Below are 15,786 nucleotides of genomic sequence, written 5' to 3'. Positions count from 1 at the left end.
AAGTGATTATTAAATCATCACTATATACTATGCCAATCCCTGAAGGTACAAGCACAAATAATGAAACAGTTCCTACTCTTAATAAGCTTACAATCTAATGGAATAAACAATAAGCCTATATCTATATATATGTATTATGTATACACACATATATGTATATGTATACACATATGTATGTATATTGCAACCCACATATACACTTTATTTTGCCATCAACAGAATACTCCCTTTCAGCAAAGAATAGTTAAGGAAAACAAACTGACATATTGACTATACTTGACACTGTCCTTAAACCCTGTATCTGTAATTTATCAGTTTATTTCAGTTCTTTGAAGTCATAGTAGAACCACTGCATTGATAAGAGTTCTCAAGTCTTTCAAAGTTGTTTCACTGACATTATTGTGGCTATAATGTGAATTGTTCTCCTGGTTTTGCTTATTTCACTTGATAGGAATGATTCAAGTCTTCCCAGATTTCTCTGAATTTTTATATTTCTTCTTTCTGGTGATATAATATTTCATTTCTTTTGGTGCAGTAGAAAAAATGCTGGAGATAGAGTAACAAGACTGAATTTATATTCCAACTGCCATTTGTTACTTGGGTGACCTTGGGCAAATTCCTTTACCTCTTTAGGTATCAGTTTCTTTATTTGTAAAATGAAAGGCTTGGGTTAGATAACCTCTGTTATTTCCTTCTCTAAATCTATATTATACTCCTGTACCATTTCCCTCCATGGTCTACTTTTCTCCTGTCCTTTCTTTCCTCAGTTTCCTTTCTTTTTCTTTTTGATTCCTCTAGTTTTTGCCCTTTTTCTTAAATCTCCCATTCACTGTTCCCTCTAGGTTGTTAAAGACAGTCTCCCATTATTTGCATCAGAATGAAGTGGAATCAGAACTAAAACTTGGCTTCAGGTACTTATACATAAGGCAATCTAGTGAAGGTATTGCATCTTTCCTTGTTCCTGTCCCTGTCCCTGCCTGCCCTCTCTTTCTGTCTCTTTATCTCTCTGGCTCTGTCTCTCTCTCTTTCTGTGTATGTGTGTGTGTGTGTGTGTGTGTGTGTGTGTGTGTGTGTGTGCATGATATGGTTTTAATGTTCTGTTGAAAAGCCTGAGCTCAGATCTTAAAGAGGTGGCTATCTCTCCAGTTATATTGTGAACTTCTCAAAAGAGGAGCCATACTTTTTGCTCTCATTCCCTTGTAAAATAGACAGGATTGGATATATGTAAAACTCACATGCTTGTTAACTAACTTATGTGATTCTCTCTGCAAAAGTTATTAGGGAAAATCTATCATCCAACCCAACCCAGCCCAACCCAGCAGGAAGAACAGAAATGTTAATTTGGAGGAACCATCTCTATCTATTATCTCAGAAATGACTCAATTCTTTCTTTTCATACAGGTTCTACTGAATTAGAGGATATGACCCTTAATCTTGACCTCAAAGTACTATTTCAGTGCATTTTGTTTGACAATTCTTCTCTATGAGGCTTCCTTCTTATGTCCAACCTTATAAGCTTGAACACATCTTCTCTTGCTTGGATTGTTTTTCTTTTTCCTTGCTATTTATAAGGAGATAATTTACTATAATGTATCTCAGCCTGATAAGTTTTCCCTTCAGTTCTCACTACTTTCAGATTTCTATCATTCTTCTCTAATCTTTTCTCCCTGCTTTGTTGGTGCATCTAGCATTGTGGAAGAGACAAAGGGGACTTGGGAGAGGCCAGAATGGGAGGTTTGAATGGTTAATGCCAGTTTTGTAAAAATTCTGTGATAAAGGGCCTCAGTGGTCTAAAGTCCCTTGGACAGGCTGACTCTAAATCATGGGCTCTATTTTGCCTAGAGAAGAATAAAGATTTTATAGGAATGATAAAGTTATAAAGGACCTCATGAATGACCCCTCATTGTACATATAGATAGGGAAACTGCCCAGAGAGGGCATGATTACATTTCACTGTTGCAGAAATCCCACAATTTGAGCATGATTTTTTTCCCTCAGCTACCAGTATTTTACAGGGAGAATAACAGGTGAAAGAGATCATTTACTCCAACCGATACCTAAATAAAATCCTTTTTACAACATGTCTGACAAGCCTATTTGAAGACCTCAAGTAACAGGGAACTCACTACTTGTCAAGAAACTGTTAATGTTGTCCTTGTTTCCCAACACCAGCATTGTAACAGGCTTATCCTTCTCCACCTGTTGCCAATGAAATTAGAGGGTTATTACCAGCTTAATGGCAGGATTGTCCCTGTCCCCTGGTGCCTATTATTGTTGGGTATTTCTTTTTTTGTTAGGCTTCAATTCATGGGAATTGATAAGATCATCAAATGAAATGGTATAAAGGCAGAAAAGAAGAGGATTCAAGATAGAGCCCCATGAGACTCCCATGGTTAGTGAACAACAATCTGCTGGAGAAAACAGGATGAAATGGGATCTCTTGAAAGTGTATTACCTTGCCTTGATAAGGAGAAGAGTCACTTCTTCCTGTAAAATGGGTAAAGGAGGAGAGGGGGGAAAGGTATTTTGAGAAAGATATTTGAGTGAAAATGGGGAAGAGGTGAGATCATCTGAGTATTTGAATATATTGACTTAAACAAATGTAGTAATACAATTACATGGAGTGTTTCCATGATCCTTTCTGACTTTTTCTGTGTTTAGTTATGGTTATTGTGATCATTATTGACATATTTATAGTAAGTGTATTTTTTTTTAAAAAAAGTTTCTTGTATCCTGATTCATTTCATCTAGAATTTCCATATTTCTTTGTATTTTTAAAATTTATCATTTCTTATAGCAGAATATTATTCATGGGTCACAGTTTGTTTAATCAGTCCTTTCATTGGGCATAAATTTTTGGTTTTGTTTTCTTATTGCAAATAGTGCTACTAAGAATATTGTATAACATAGCTCCTTTTGCACCTGCCAAGGTGCAAAACTTCTGCCAAGAAGTTAAAGGGTATAGACACTATTTCTTTTATACTAATGCTTCATTATTTCCAAACAGATCAAGCTGAATGTCTTCCATTCTTGTTGTTACTTTCCCCCTCCTTGTTCTCAGTTAGTTATGTACCTGATTTCTCACAGCAATTCTAGCCTTCAATTTTACCCTCTTTTACTACCTGCCAATTTGATATGATGGAAAGCATTTGGGGATTGTGTGGTATATTTCATAGTTATTTTGCTTTGTATTTCTCTGTAAGATCAATTTATAAGATATAAATATTGGCTTAATCTTACTCAGGCTGTTCCTGTTCCTTTCCCTTCCCCCTCTTTCTTTCTCTTTATCTCTCTGGCTCTGTCTCTTTGCAGTACAAGTGAAAGGTTTTATTGAGGTTAGTTGCCCAAACAAGCCACTGAATGAATATCGTTTCAAATATATAGACAGATGTATAAAAACATATTCTTAGTTTTTAAGAACATCAGATGATCACATTTATTTTCCTCCTAAAAGCTGGTAACTTTGCACAACTCTGCTTCACTTAAATCCAATACATGAGCAAGTAAAGACATCCCCCGTGATTTAACTGATCCTCTTCAAAAATGAAGGACCAGCACTAAAAGCAGCACTAACTACCAACACCAACAGCCAAATGGTGAAATACCCTTTTCTTCTTTTCTATGAAACTGTTGTCAGTAAGCACAAGTCTGAAATGAACATATGAAGGTTTTGATGTTGATCCTGGGATATAGAATTATAAATATATGGACTCTAAAACCTTGAAGGGAATCTTGGAGATTATCTAATTCAAGATTACAGATAAAGCATCTCTCTCCCAGAAATGTCTTGTCCGAGGTCACACAATGAGTCAATGGTGGAGTTGGCATTAGATCCTGAAACAATAGTACCAGATATTTTAAATATCTGTTACGAACTACCCTGCCTGTCCCATTGCTTTGGAAGCACTGTTTACTGCATAACTCTCTCTTTCATGGTGACTATTATGCATCAATTCATGAGAAGAAATATCCTGGAATAAAATTCTTGTAACACTTCTGCCAGGCTGGGTTGCCCTTCTCTCTTTATGCACAGTCTCTTTTTTTCCTATGTCAGAAATTTAATTAATATTATCTGTCTCTTTCCTCATTCTTCTTTAAATCCAATAATTCTTAATAATTAACAATTAATTAACAATTTTATTGTTTTATCATTTCATCTCAATCTCCACTATCTTTAGGAAACTCTTCAAGATTACACCTTAGAATACTTTGTTTTCTTCCTTCTCTGGATTTCTTTCCAAATCACTGATTTATTCAAATTTTTTTTTACATTAAATTTAACTATAAGGACTCACAAATTTCAGTGTCAGAGAGATAGAAATGTGCCACAATAGAACAGTAGCTATAATGTTAGAGAATCTGGGTTTAAATCCAAAGTATTCCACTTACTGCTATTATGTATGACAAGTCCTTTGGAGTAGATAGTTTAAAAGGTTTCATCCACTTCTATATCTGTGGTACTATGATCCCAAGAAGAACCAAGAAAAAAAAAAAAACAAGAAAATGCCATAGAAACCTGCAATTTTGAGACTAAGATGAATAACCCCCTCCCCAGACATTTAATTAGGGGTCTGTGTGTGGGGGTTGGCTGTACTGGTTGATTTGTTGATGGAATTGTCTAGGGTAGTGACCTGGTAAGCTGAGTTTATTTTGTTCTGTGAGAATTTAATTCTTCTTCCTAGATGGCCAGAGATAAATTTCATCAAAGTGATGCATCAGACATCTTCAAAGTATTTTTCCCTTTGGAAAATATCAGTGGGAACTGACTTCACTTTGGACTTAGTACTTACTCATTAGAGATGCTCAGAAGACATTTTTCCCAAAAGTGATTCTAAGTTGCTGGCAGTATCAGGCCATTATTCCTTGCTTCTCAGTTTGGGGGATTTTTGCCTAATGCGTCTTTATAGAGGTTGCTCCCAATAGCTCTAGGAGGCTAGCAGACTCTGGGAGCTGGGTCTTGTTCTGGGCACATAACTTTGTGTCCAACAGAAAACATTTAGAATATTTGATTGTAAATGGGTGTTGGAGAATATCTGTGATTTTTCCCGATGGCAGAGGAAAAGAAAGGATGCCAGAGGCCACAGATGTTATATGTCATATAATGTATACTTTATGGCAAATAAAAATATATTTTATATCTTTATGTACCCAGCTCCCTGGCTGATTAAAAAAAAAAAACATATCTTTTTTTCCCCCCTTTTTTTCTCCTTTTCAGAATTTTGGAAAAGAATTCCCTCCCGAGCAATGAACTTATCTGCCAAGTTAGAGCTCAGAGGGAGTTTTTACTGTGGACTTGTAAATGTAGTCTATGAGGAAATCCTCAGGTTAAGAACCCCTCAGCACCTCGTGTTTACACAATAGCCTCTTACAGCTCTAAGGGGCCATTAGAGTTAATTGGGTGAATAATCTGTGTTTTAAAAAGTCCCTAAATACTTATTTACATAATCCACACTTTGACAACGTCTATTCAAACATAGTTATGGCTTGTAGAGGGACTAGGAAAGCCACTGGCATGGCCAATCTCTGTCTCTAATTCTCTGTGATTCTCTCCATTCTTCCATCATCCAGCAGAATCATTGCAGTTTTGTTTTTTTTTTTTTTTTGTTTGTTTTTGTTTTTTGTTTTTTTTTTTAAACAAACTTCCTTTAGAAAATAAAGGGGAATGGAAGGTCAGACCAGGTTTAACCCTTTTGACTGCCTTTTGGCCTCTGGGCTGGCCCTCGGAACAATTGGCTCCTATATCCTAGCATGGGTCTACACCATCCATAAAATCCAGCGGCTTTGGCAGTGATAGGATTGTTTGAGTTTGCTCAAACAAGTTACTGAATTGTTACCTTTGGCCTTTTCAGTAGGGAAGAGAAATAAACCCATTGAGATGTGGAAGGTAGAAATACATCTGGTTTGGCAGCATGGTGCTGAATTTAGAATTGAGATACCTGAATTTAGGTAGGTGCCTATTCTGCCAATAACTCAATGTTAATAAGTCAATGAATATTGATTGAATATCTATTATATACCAGACACTGTGCTAAGCATTGTAGATACAAAGAAAGTAAAAAGATAAGTTGCCAGGATCTTAGTCAAGAAAATCCCAAATGAGACTCATGAAGAGTCGGACATGACTGGAGTAACTGAACAACTGAGATGATTTGCCTGGGGTCATACAACCAGCATATGCTAGTGACAGTGTTTGAAATCAGGTTTTCCTAATTTTAAGTCTAGCCTTTTATCTACCTTGCCATGTTATCTCTAGGTACTAATGATATAAAGAAAAAAATGAAACAGTCCTCACTGTCAAGATGCTTAGATTCTCACTTGGGATAAGGAGGGAAGGGAAATAAGAGCCTTCAGCGCTTCTGTGCCCAGTCTAAGTCCTGTCTCCTGTGATTAAACTGGAGTAGTACACTTTGATCTTGAGTTATTGAAGGTCATGTGAAAAGAGTTGATATAACATAATGGAACTTTGGTCATTCCTATAAAGTTGGAAAGGCTAGACAGTTAGACTGAAAGGTCTGTTGTTCAATATTTTGCTCTACTAATGTAGTAAGGAAGGGGCAACAAGATAGTGCAGTGGGTAGAGCCCCAGCCCTGAGGTTTGGAGGACCTGAGTTCAAATCTTGCTGTAGACACTTAAAACTAATTAATTGTGTAACCTTAAGCAAGTCATTTAACCCCCATTGCCTCATGCAAAAAACACTCTAGCCCCCTCCATTAATGTAGAAAATATGCTTTAGCCTCACTTTTCCCAAATTGAGACCTGCTTCATTTCACCCTCAGGGTTTTAGGGGTGCTCCTTAAAGATGTGGAGTATGGTTTTTTATTGCCATTGGTTCAAGCTCCAAAAAATGACAAACTACTCCAGTATTTTTGTCAATAAAACCCAAATGGGATCATGAAGAGTTGGATACTACTCATTGTAACAAATTGAACAATACCAACACCAGATTTCTAACTATAGTTTTCTTTGCTGAAGCTGTCTTTTTTTTTTAAATAAATCTTCACCTTTTACTGTATGTACCACATAATTCAACAATTGATGATCCTACAAGGATGACCATGGGCAATTCAACTAATTTCTCTGGAACTCAGTTTCCTTATCTATAAAATGATGGCATTATGTGAAATTTAAAAAGATATTTTAATAAAATTTGACTAAAACATACTTGTAAAATGAACTTCACAAATGTATAAAAGGAAAAGTATGACTAGATAATAATTTGCATGGAAAAGATAAGGATGTTTTAGTGGATATTCTCTTAACATTAGGCATAATTCATTCATATGTATAAGCATTTACTACAGCAATCTTTATAACAAATAAGTAAAATTCAGAAAAACTAATTTCCTTAATGACAATGCCCAGAAAGAATGTATGTTTCATTCCAAATTATAATTCCATCACCTTTCTGGTAAGTGATTAACCTTCAACCCTTGGGACTTCTAGTTGATTTCAGGGATCAGAGTTCTAAAGTCTTCCAAAGTTATTTTTCACTATAATGTTACTCTAGTATCAATCCTCACTTTTTCCTGCATCAATTCATAGAAATCCTTTCAGTTTCCTCAGATCCTATTTATTTCATTATTTCTTAAGGTACAATAATATTTCATTACCTTCATATGCCATAATTTCTTCATTCATTCCTCAATAGAAGGTTATCCCTTGGTTCCCAGTTTGGGGTTATCACAAAAAGCTGCAATAAATATTTTTCTACATAGGTCCTTTTCTCCTTTCCTTGATCTCTGGGATATCACTAGTGGCATAGTTTAATCAAAGGGATGCATAGTTTAGCAACTTTTGGGCATGATTGCCAATTCCTTTCTTTTTTTTCATGATAGCTTTTTATTTACAAGATATATACATGGGTAATTTTTCAGCAATGACCCTTGCAAAACCTTCTGTTCCAACTTTTCCTCTCCTTCCCCCTCCCCCAGATGGCAGGTAGACAAATAAATGTTAAATATGTTAAATTGATATGTTAAATACAATATATGTATACCTATCCATACAGTTATTTTGCTGCACAAGAAGAATTGGACTTTGAAATGAGGTAAAATTAACCTGAGAAGGAAATCAAAAATGCAAGCAGACAAAAACAGGAGTGGAAATGCTATGTTGTGGTTTATACTCATTTCCCAGAGTTCTTTCATTGGGTGTAGCTGGTTCTATTCATCATGGAACAAATGGAACTGATTTGGTTCATCTCATTGTTGAAGAGAGCCACATCCATCAGAATTGATCATCATATAGTATTATTATTGAAATTATAGTGATCTCCTGGTCCTGTTCATTTCACCTGGCATCAGTTCATGTAAGTCTCTCCAGGCCTTTCTGAAATCATCCTTCCGGTCATTTCTTACAGAACAATAATATTCCATAACATTTATATACCATAATTTATTTAGCCATTCTCCAATTGTTGGGCATCCATTTTCCAGTTTCTGGCCACTACAAAGAGGGCTGCCACAAACATTTTTGCACATGTGGGTCTCTTTCTGTTCTTTAAGATCTCTTTGGGATATAAGCCCAGTAGTAACATTGCTGGATCAAAGGGTATGCATAGTTTGATAACTTTTTGAGCATAGGTCCAAATTGCTCTCCAGAATGGTTGTATGTATTCACAATTCCACCAACAATGTATCAGTGTCCCAATTTTCCCACATCCCCTCCAACATTCAGTATTATCTTTTCCTGTCATCCTAGCCAATCTGAGAGATAGGTGGTGGTATCTCAGAGTTGTCTTAATTTGCATTTCTCTGATTAATAATGACTTGGAGCATTTTTCATATGGCTGGTAATAGTTTCAATTTCTTTGTCTGAGAATTGTCTGTTCATATCCTTTGACCATTTATCAATTGGAGAATGGCTTGATTTCTTATAGAGTCCGTTCTCTATATATTTTGGAAATGAAGCCTTTATCAGAAGCTTTGACTGTAAAAATCTTTTCCCAGTTTATTGTTTCCCTTCTAATCTTGTCTGCATTAGTTTTGTTTGCACAAAAGCTTTTTATTTTGATATAATTTTATATTAATATTAATATTAAATAAAATTTTCTATTTTGTGATCAAGAATGATCTCTAGATCTTCTTTGGTCACAAATTCCTTCCTCTTCCACAGGTCTGAGAGATAAACTATCCTATGTTCTTCTGATTTATTTATAATCTCATTCTTTATGCCTAGATCATGAACCCATTTTGACCTTATCTTGGTGTATGGTGTCAAGTGTGGGTCAATGCCTAGTTTCTGCCATACTAATTTCCAATTTTCCCAGGAGTTTTTGTCAAACAGTGAATTCTTATCCCAAAAGCTAGGGTTTTGGGGTTTGTTCAACACTTGATTATTTAAGTTATTGAGTATTTTGTCCTGTGAATCTAACCTATTCTACTGATCAACTAGTCTATTTCTTATAGTTTTAGATCTGGTACAACTAGGCCACCTTCATTTGATTTTTCTTTCATTAGTTCCCTTAAAAGTTTTGACCTTTTGTTCTTCCAGATGAATTTTGTTGTTATTTTTTCTAGGTCATTAAAATAGTTTTTGGGGAGTCGGATTGGTATAGCACTAAATAAATAGATTAGTTGTATTAGTATGTAGTTGTATGTAGTAGGTAGTATTGTCATCTTTATTATATTTGCTCAGCCTATGCAAGAGCACTTAATATTTTCCCAATTTTTTTGTGTGGAAAGTGTTTTATAGTTTTGCTCATATAGTTCCTGACTTTCTCTTAGAAAATAGATTCCCAAATATTTTATACTATTGGCAATTACTTTAACTGGAATTTTTCTTTGTATCTCTAACTGTTGGATTTTGTTAGTGATACATTTTTATGTGGGTTTATTTTGTATCCTGCAACTTTGCTAAAGTTGTGGATTATTTCTAATAGCTTTTTAGTAGAATTTCTGGGGTTCTCTAAGTATACCATCATATCATCTGCAAAGAGCGATAATTTGGTTTCCTCATTACCCACTCTAATTCCTTTCATCTGTTTCTCAACTCTTATTGCTGAAGCTAGCATTTCTAATACAATATTGAATAGTAATGGTGATAGTGGGCAACTTTGTTTCACTCCTGATAGTATTGGGAATGGTTCCAATTTATCTCCATTACATATGATGCTTACTGATGTGGTTTTAAATAGATGCTACTGCCAATTGCTTTCTTGAATAACTGAACTGATTTATAGCACTAACTGCATTAATGTGTATGCTTTCTTTTTAGCCCCTTTAACATTTGTCACATTCCTTTTTGTTATCTTTGCCAATCTGATGAGTGGGACACAGAATGTCCTTTAACATGCAGTTCTCTATTATTAGTTTGGAGCGTTTTTATATGATTGTTCATATCTTCGATTCCTTTTTTTTGAAAGCTGCTTGTTTATATATTTTGACCATTTTTCTACTGGGGAATGATAGTATCAACTCCTTATAATTCTCAGTTATCACATCTTTCTCAGAGAAACTTACTTTAGTTTTAGATCACAATCATCTAGATAAATAGGTCCACCTGGCTCCTTCTACTTGAAATTAAATCTTCCCTGTAACAAAGAAAGAATTAAACAAAAACACTCCATAAAATGCCAGAGTATGACATAATATACAACTTTCTGTTCAAGTAGTCCTTCACATCTCTGTGTACAGGAAGAAGGTATGGTTCATCTACTTTTCAGGATTGATATTAATTTTTCGGCTGTTTAGAATTCAGCTTTCTTTTAGTTTAGATCTTTTTATTTAAAGGTTTATGACCATTATTTATTTTGTTTTTGTACCAGTTTATTTCACTCTGTATCAATTCATACAGAGTTACTTATATGAATTCTTCATTTTCATAGAATTATTTAAGACCTGAAAGGTACCTTTTTGTCTTGTTGAATGAAGTTTGAAGGTTATTTCTGATTATTACCTAATAGATGGGGATTTACTTTGTTTCCAATTTATTATGCATGAAAGTACTACTATGATATTTTTTGACACATAATGAACTTTTGTTTCTGTCCTTTATTTTCTTGCGGCATATGCTCAGTATCGAGATCATTGGGTAAAAGTGTATGAAATAAAAACAGGACTTAACAACATTTATTAAGTGCATTTTAGACTTTAGCAACTGTGCTGAGTGATAGACATCTAGATGCAAGTAATCAGATAGTCCCTACTCTTTAGAAGCTTATATTCTAACAGAAGAAAACATGCAAGGGAATGTAGCCAGGGATAAGCTTTGGTGACTCATTTAATAGTTTAATCATGTTTCTTATAAAGGCAAGTCCTTGGTCCATTCAGCAGTCCTTATAATTGGATGAAACCCCAGAATGTAGAATGCCATCAGAAAGATACTTCTCTCCCTTCTTGGATGAGTACATACATCAAACTTTTTTCTGAAAAGACATCATTCTGTCTGGTCCCTAGTAAATAGAACTATGGAAGTTAACATTTTCAGTGAGCACATTAACAAATTGGAGGATGTAAAAAGGACGGTGATAGGATATTGAGATATTGAGATTGTACTATAAAAGCATATGTTGAAGGAATGGAGGATATTTATTCTGATTAAGAGAAAACTTTGGTTAGAGGGAGACATGTTAACTATTGTCAAAAATTAAAAGAAGTATTGTGTGTGAGAAAAAAATAGGCTTACTCAGCTTAAGAGAAATGGGTAGAAATTGTAGAAATGCAGATTTGGATTTAAGGTAGGGAAAAAAATTCTTAATAATTACAGCTCTTTGAGAGTGGAATGGGGTTCCTCAGTAAGTCATGGATTCATCTTCACCAGAAGTTTTCAATCTGAGTCTGGATGGCTATGTTGTGATCATACAGAGGATTTCTTTTCTAGGTACTAGATGGCCTCAGAAGTCCTTCCAAGTTCAATATTCTGTTATTTTGTAACCAGATGATTTCTGAGGTCCTTTTCAAATGTGAATCCTTTGCTCGTATAATTCAGAGATTATTCAGGAAAGCTAGCCCTGGAATGTGGAATTAGAGACTCATCTGATCCTTTGTTGATGAATGGAAAAGCACAGAAAAGTTGTAGTGACTATATTTTTGTGGTTAGGAAACAACATTTTCCTAGCAATATTTTCTTTTTCTCTGAAACTGTCTTTTTTCCTATCACTCTTGCTTAACATCTTCCTAAAAATTTAACAAGGCCATAACAAGGCACTCCATAGTCAGGCATCATATTTACTGATGGGCATTTATCCATGGGTAGTGATATTGTTTTATAGTTGGGAGTCACAGAAAACTCTGGTGAATCTGGGGAAAGATAGAAGGGCTGATGAAAAATGCCTTTGTCCTTGGTGGAACTGACTCCATTTAGAAACAACTTTATTTGGGAGAATTTGAAACTTAAATTTTGAGTCTGCAATATGGAGGAAAAAGTACTGAATTTGACATAGAAAATCTGAGCTAAAAGTCTCATTCTAGAATTGTAAAAATCTGATTCAAATTTATAAGAATAAGAGCCATTCCCCAATTAATAAGAGTTTGAAGGATGTAAGCAGGTAGTTTTCAAGGGAAGAAATATACTATCAAATGCTATATTAAAATGCCTTAAATTACTCTACTAATAAACATAGGCACAAAAAATAAAAATATTACTTTTTGAAGATGGTATCATAGTGTATATAGAAGACCTTAAATAGTCAAATAAAATTATTTGATATAATAATGTCAGTAAAGTTGTGAAATATAAGATAAATACACATACATTCAGCATCTAAGAGTAGAATGGGTTACCTCACCTGGTCTGGCATTCACCCTCACTAGAGTCTTCAAGCTGAGTCTAGATGGCTATTTGATGATTTATATATGGCCATCAAAACCCAGTAAGAATATATAGACAGAGAAATTCCATACAAAATAACTATAGAAGCTATGACATTATTGGAGCATATCTTCCAAGATACATCCAGAGAATACTATAAATTACTCCCCACAGAAATAAAGTTAGACCAAATGAATTACTTATGAGTAGATTGAGCCAATATAACTCCAGTATCTAAATTAATTTACTTATTCAGTGTTATATCTTTCAAACTTCTAAAACAATATAAAACTAGAAAAAATAAAATTCATGTGAAACAATAAAAAAGTTTAAAATATGAAAGGATAATAATTTTTTTCAAAGTGGGAAGGAAGGGGACATAGCGATAACTGATTTCAAACTATGCTTCAAAGAAATAATCATCAAAGCAAATTGGTTCTGGTCATAAAAAAAATGTTGATCAGTGAAACAGATTTGATACTTAAAGAATCTATTTCCTAGAGGAAAGACTCATTATTTGACAAAAACTATAGGAAAACTGGATAACATTCTGGAAGAAATTGAGTTTAGACCATTACCTAATACCATATAACAAGATAAGCCTCAAATGAACACCTGACTTAAATATAATAAATAACATCATCAATAAATTAGAGGGTCAAGGAAGAAATTACCTTTTGGATCTATAGATAGATAAGATGAACACTAAAATGGTCATATAAAATTTAAGAGGTTTTTATTTTCACAAATATAATGTAGTAAAAATTAGAAAGGAAACAGGTAAATGGAGGAAATGTCTTTCTTTTGGTTTAGTTTGTAAAAATTTTTGCTGATAAAACATTTATATAAAAGAAACGAATAGTCACTTTTCAAAGGAAAAAAATCTTTTTTATCCTCACAATAACTCTGAGAGGTGAGTGCTATTATTTATACCCACTTTACAGATAAAGAAACTGAGGCAGACTAATTTGTCCAGGGTCACACAACTAGTAAAAGGGATTGAATTTAGGTCTTCATGACCAAGTACATTTCAGAAAAGGGATTTGAATTTAGGTCTTCATGACCAAATACATCACTGCATTACCTAGAGCTTACACACACACACACACACACACACACACACACACACACACACATGTATATATATAAATACTACACACACTATGCAAATGAATTGCACATTAAACAATTTTCAGGTTTCTATCTCACATCTATCAAATTGTAAAAGAGGAAAAATAACAAATGTGGGAGGGAGTTTCAGAAGTGGTGCATATTAGTTAGAAGTATGGATTGATTGGTCTAGCTATTCAGGAAAGCAATTTGGAATCAGACCCAGAAATTTACCAAACTGGGTATAGTTCTTTGATCTATCTGCACACTATCTGCACACTTATGCTCCCAAAGAAAAGGAAAAAAATGTTTATGTGCAAAAATATTTATAGCAATTCTTTTTGTGGGAGTTAAAATTGGAAACTAAGGGATAATCCTCCTATTGGAGAATGATTAAGCTAATTGTGGCATATGAATAAAATGGAATATTATTGTGCCATAAGAAATGATGAAATGGACAATTTCACAGGAAATTGGGAAGTCTTTTGTGAATTGATGCGGAGCAAAGGAAGCAGAACTGTGAGAACAATTTATCAATGATAACAACAATGAAAAACAATTTGGAAAGACTTTAGAACTGAGATCAGTGCAATGACTCCAAAAGAATGATGAAGAAACATAAAAAAAAAAAACCTATCTTATTCTACATATCGAGTTCATTACCTCTCTGTTAGGAACTCTGTGCCTCATTCAAAAATATATATCTTATTCTATATATAGATATGTTTTTGATGAGACAAATATAGGGTTGCTGGGGTTTTGTTTTTTTTTTTTGGCTTGCCCAATCATGTTTGTTATGAAAGTTTTGTTTTTCTTATTTTCTTTTTTAATGTATGTGATGAGGGTGATGGGTAACAGGAAAAAGAAATGCTTTTTAATAGAAAAAAATAATTAATTACAAACAGAAAGACATAGGTTTGGGTCTTGGGTCTTGGCTCAACTACTTTGTAGCTGTGTGACCTTGAATTCTCATTACTGCTTATCTCACGGCACAGATGGGAAGAAAACACATTTATAAATTGATTAGCACAGTGTCTGGCACATAGTAGATTCTGCATAAATACTTATTCTTTTCTCCTTTCTCCTATATTTATATAACTCTTAAAATGTTATATAAATCTGAATTATTACAATTACAATAAATTATTCCTCTTGTTTTTAAATATTGCTTCTATCTGTTTAGTTCTATTGTATGAAATTTTTTTGGCATTCAGAGGCCATCATGATTCCTTTATTTCCTGTACTATGCCAGTAAAGTTGAACTCTGTATTTGTGGAAAAGTTCATTACTATCATATAGTGTTGGGGATAATTGGGGGGGGTGCACTTAATTTAGTGAGGAGCAGCTGAACTTTGGAGATTGCTTGTAGGGAGCTGAGTAACTAGGGTTGGCAGGACTCAGAATGGTAGGAGTAGGAGGGAAGAAGGCAGAACCAAACTAATTTCCTGAGCCAGTGGGATCCTCTGTATCTATAACTAGAGGGATGTGTGTGTGTGTGTGTGTGTGTGTGTGTGTGTGTGTGTGTGTGTGTAGGAGTTTGGGGGAGAGGAGAATCAGTATAGAAATCAGACAAGGTCTTTGGGCTAAGGAAATGGGTGGAGGGAGGGAGAAACTTAGATGGAGACCTGAAGAGGGGTCTGGTATTTGGAAAGAAAATTGAATATGAAAACTGCTCCTACTATGAAGACCAGCATAAATACCCAAGTCCATGCCAATGAATTTGTGAAAGGAGTCCTGGGAGTAAACAGATAAGTGATTTGAAGAAATGTAGTAGATGGATCTGATTTGCACTGAATGTATGTTTATTTTTCTTACAATCCAGAGACACAGAAGGGCTCAATAGGGCCCGGAATTTGGGTATGCCTGTGGAGGGTCAGCATGTGTGGGAAAGGGTCAGCTGGGCAAGCTGCTATGGCATTGATCAC

At 34.6% G+C, this 15,786-nt stretch overlaps 1 long non-coding RNA gene across 1 annotated transcript in view; it reads left to right on the top strand.

Annotated features, from left to right (window-relative positions):
* The window catches only part of LOC116421138, a 113,070-nt gene that overhangs the window by 14,689 nt on the left and 82,595 nt on the right, over nt 1-15,786 (top strand). The window contains exon 2 of the long non-coding RNA XR_004231443.1: nt 843-911. This is a non-coding gene — a long non-coding RNA (uncharacterized LOC116421138). The remainder of the gene's footprint in view (nt 1-842; nt 912-15,786) is intronic.

Source organism: Sarcophilus harrisii, chromosome 2, assembly GCF_902635505.1.
Source record: "Sarcophilus harrisii chromosome 2, mSarHar1.11, whole genome shotgun sequence".
Lineage (NCBI taxonomy): Eukaryota > Metazoa > Chordata > Mammalia > Dasyuromorphia > Dasyuridae > Sarcophilus > Sarcophilus harrisii.
This window is presented reverse-complemented; position numbering and strand designations above follow the sequence as displayed.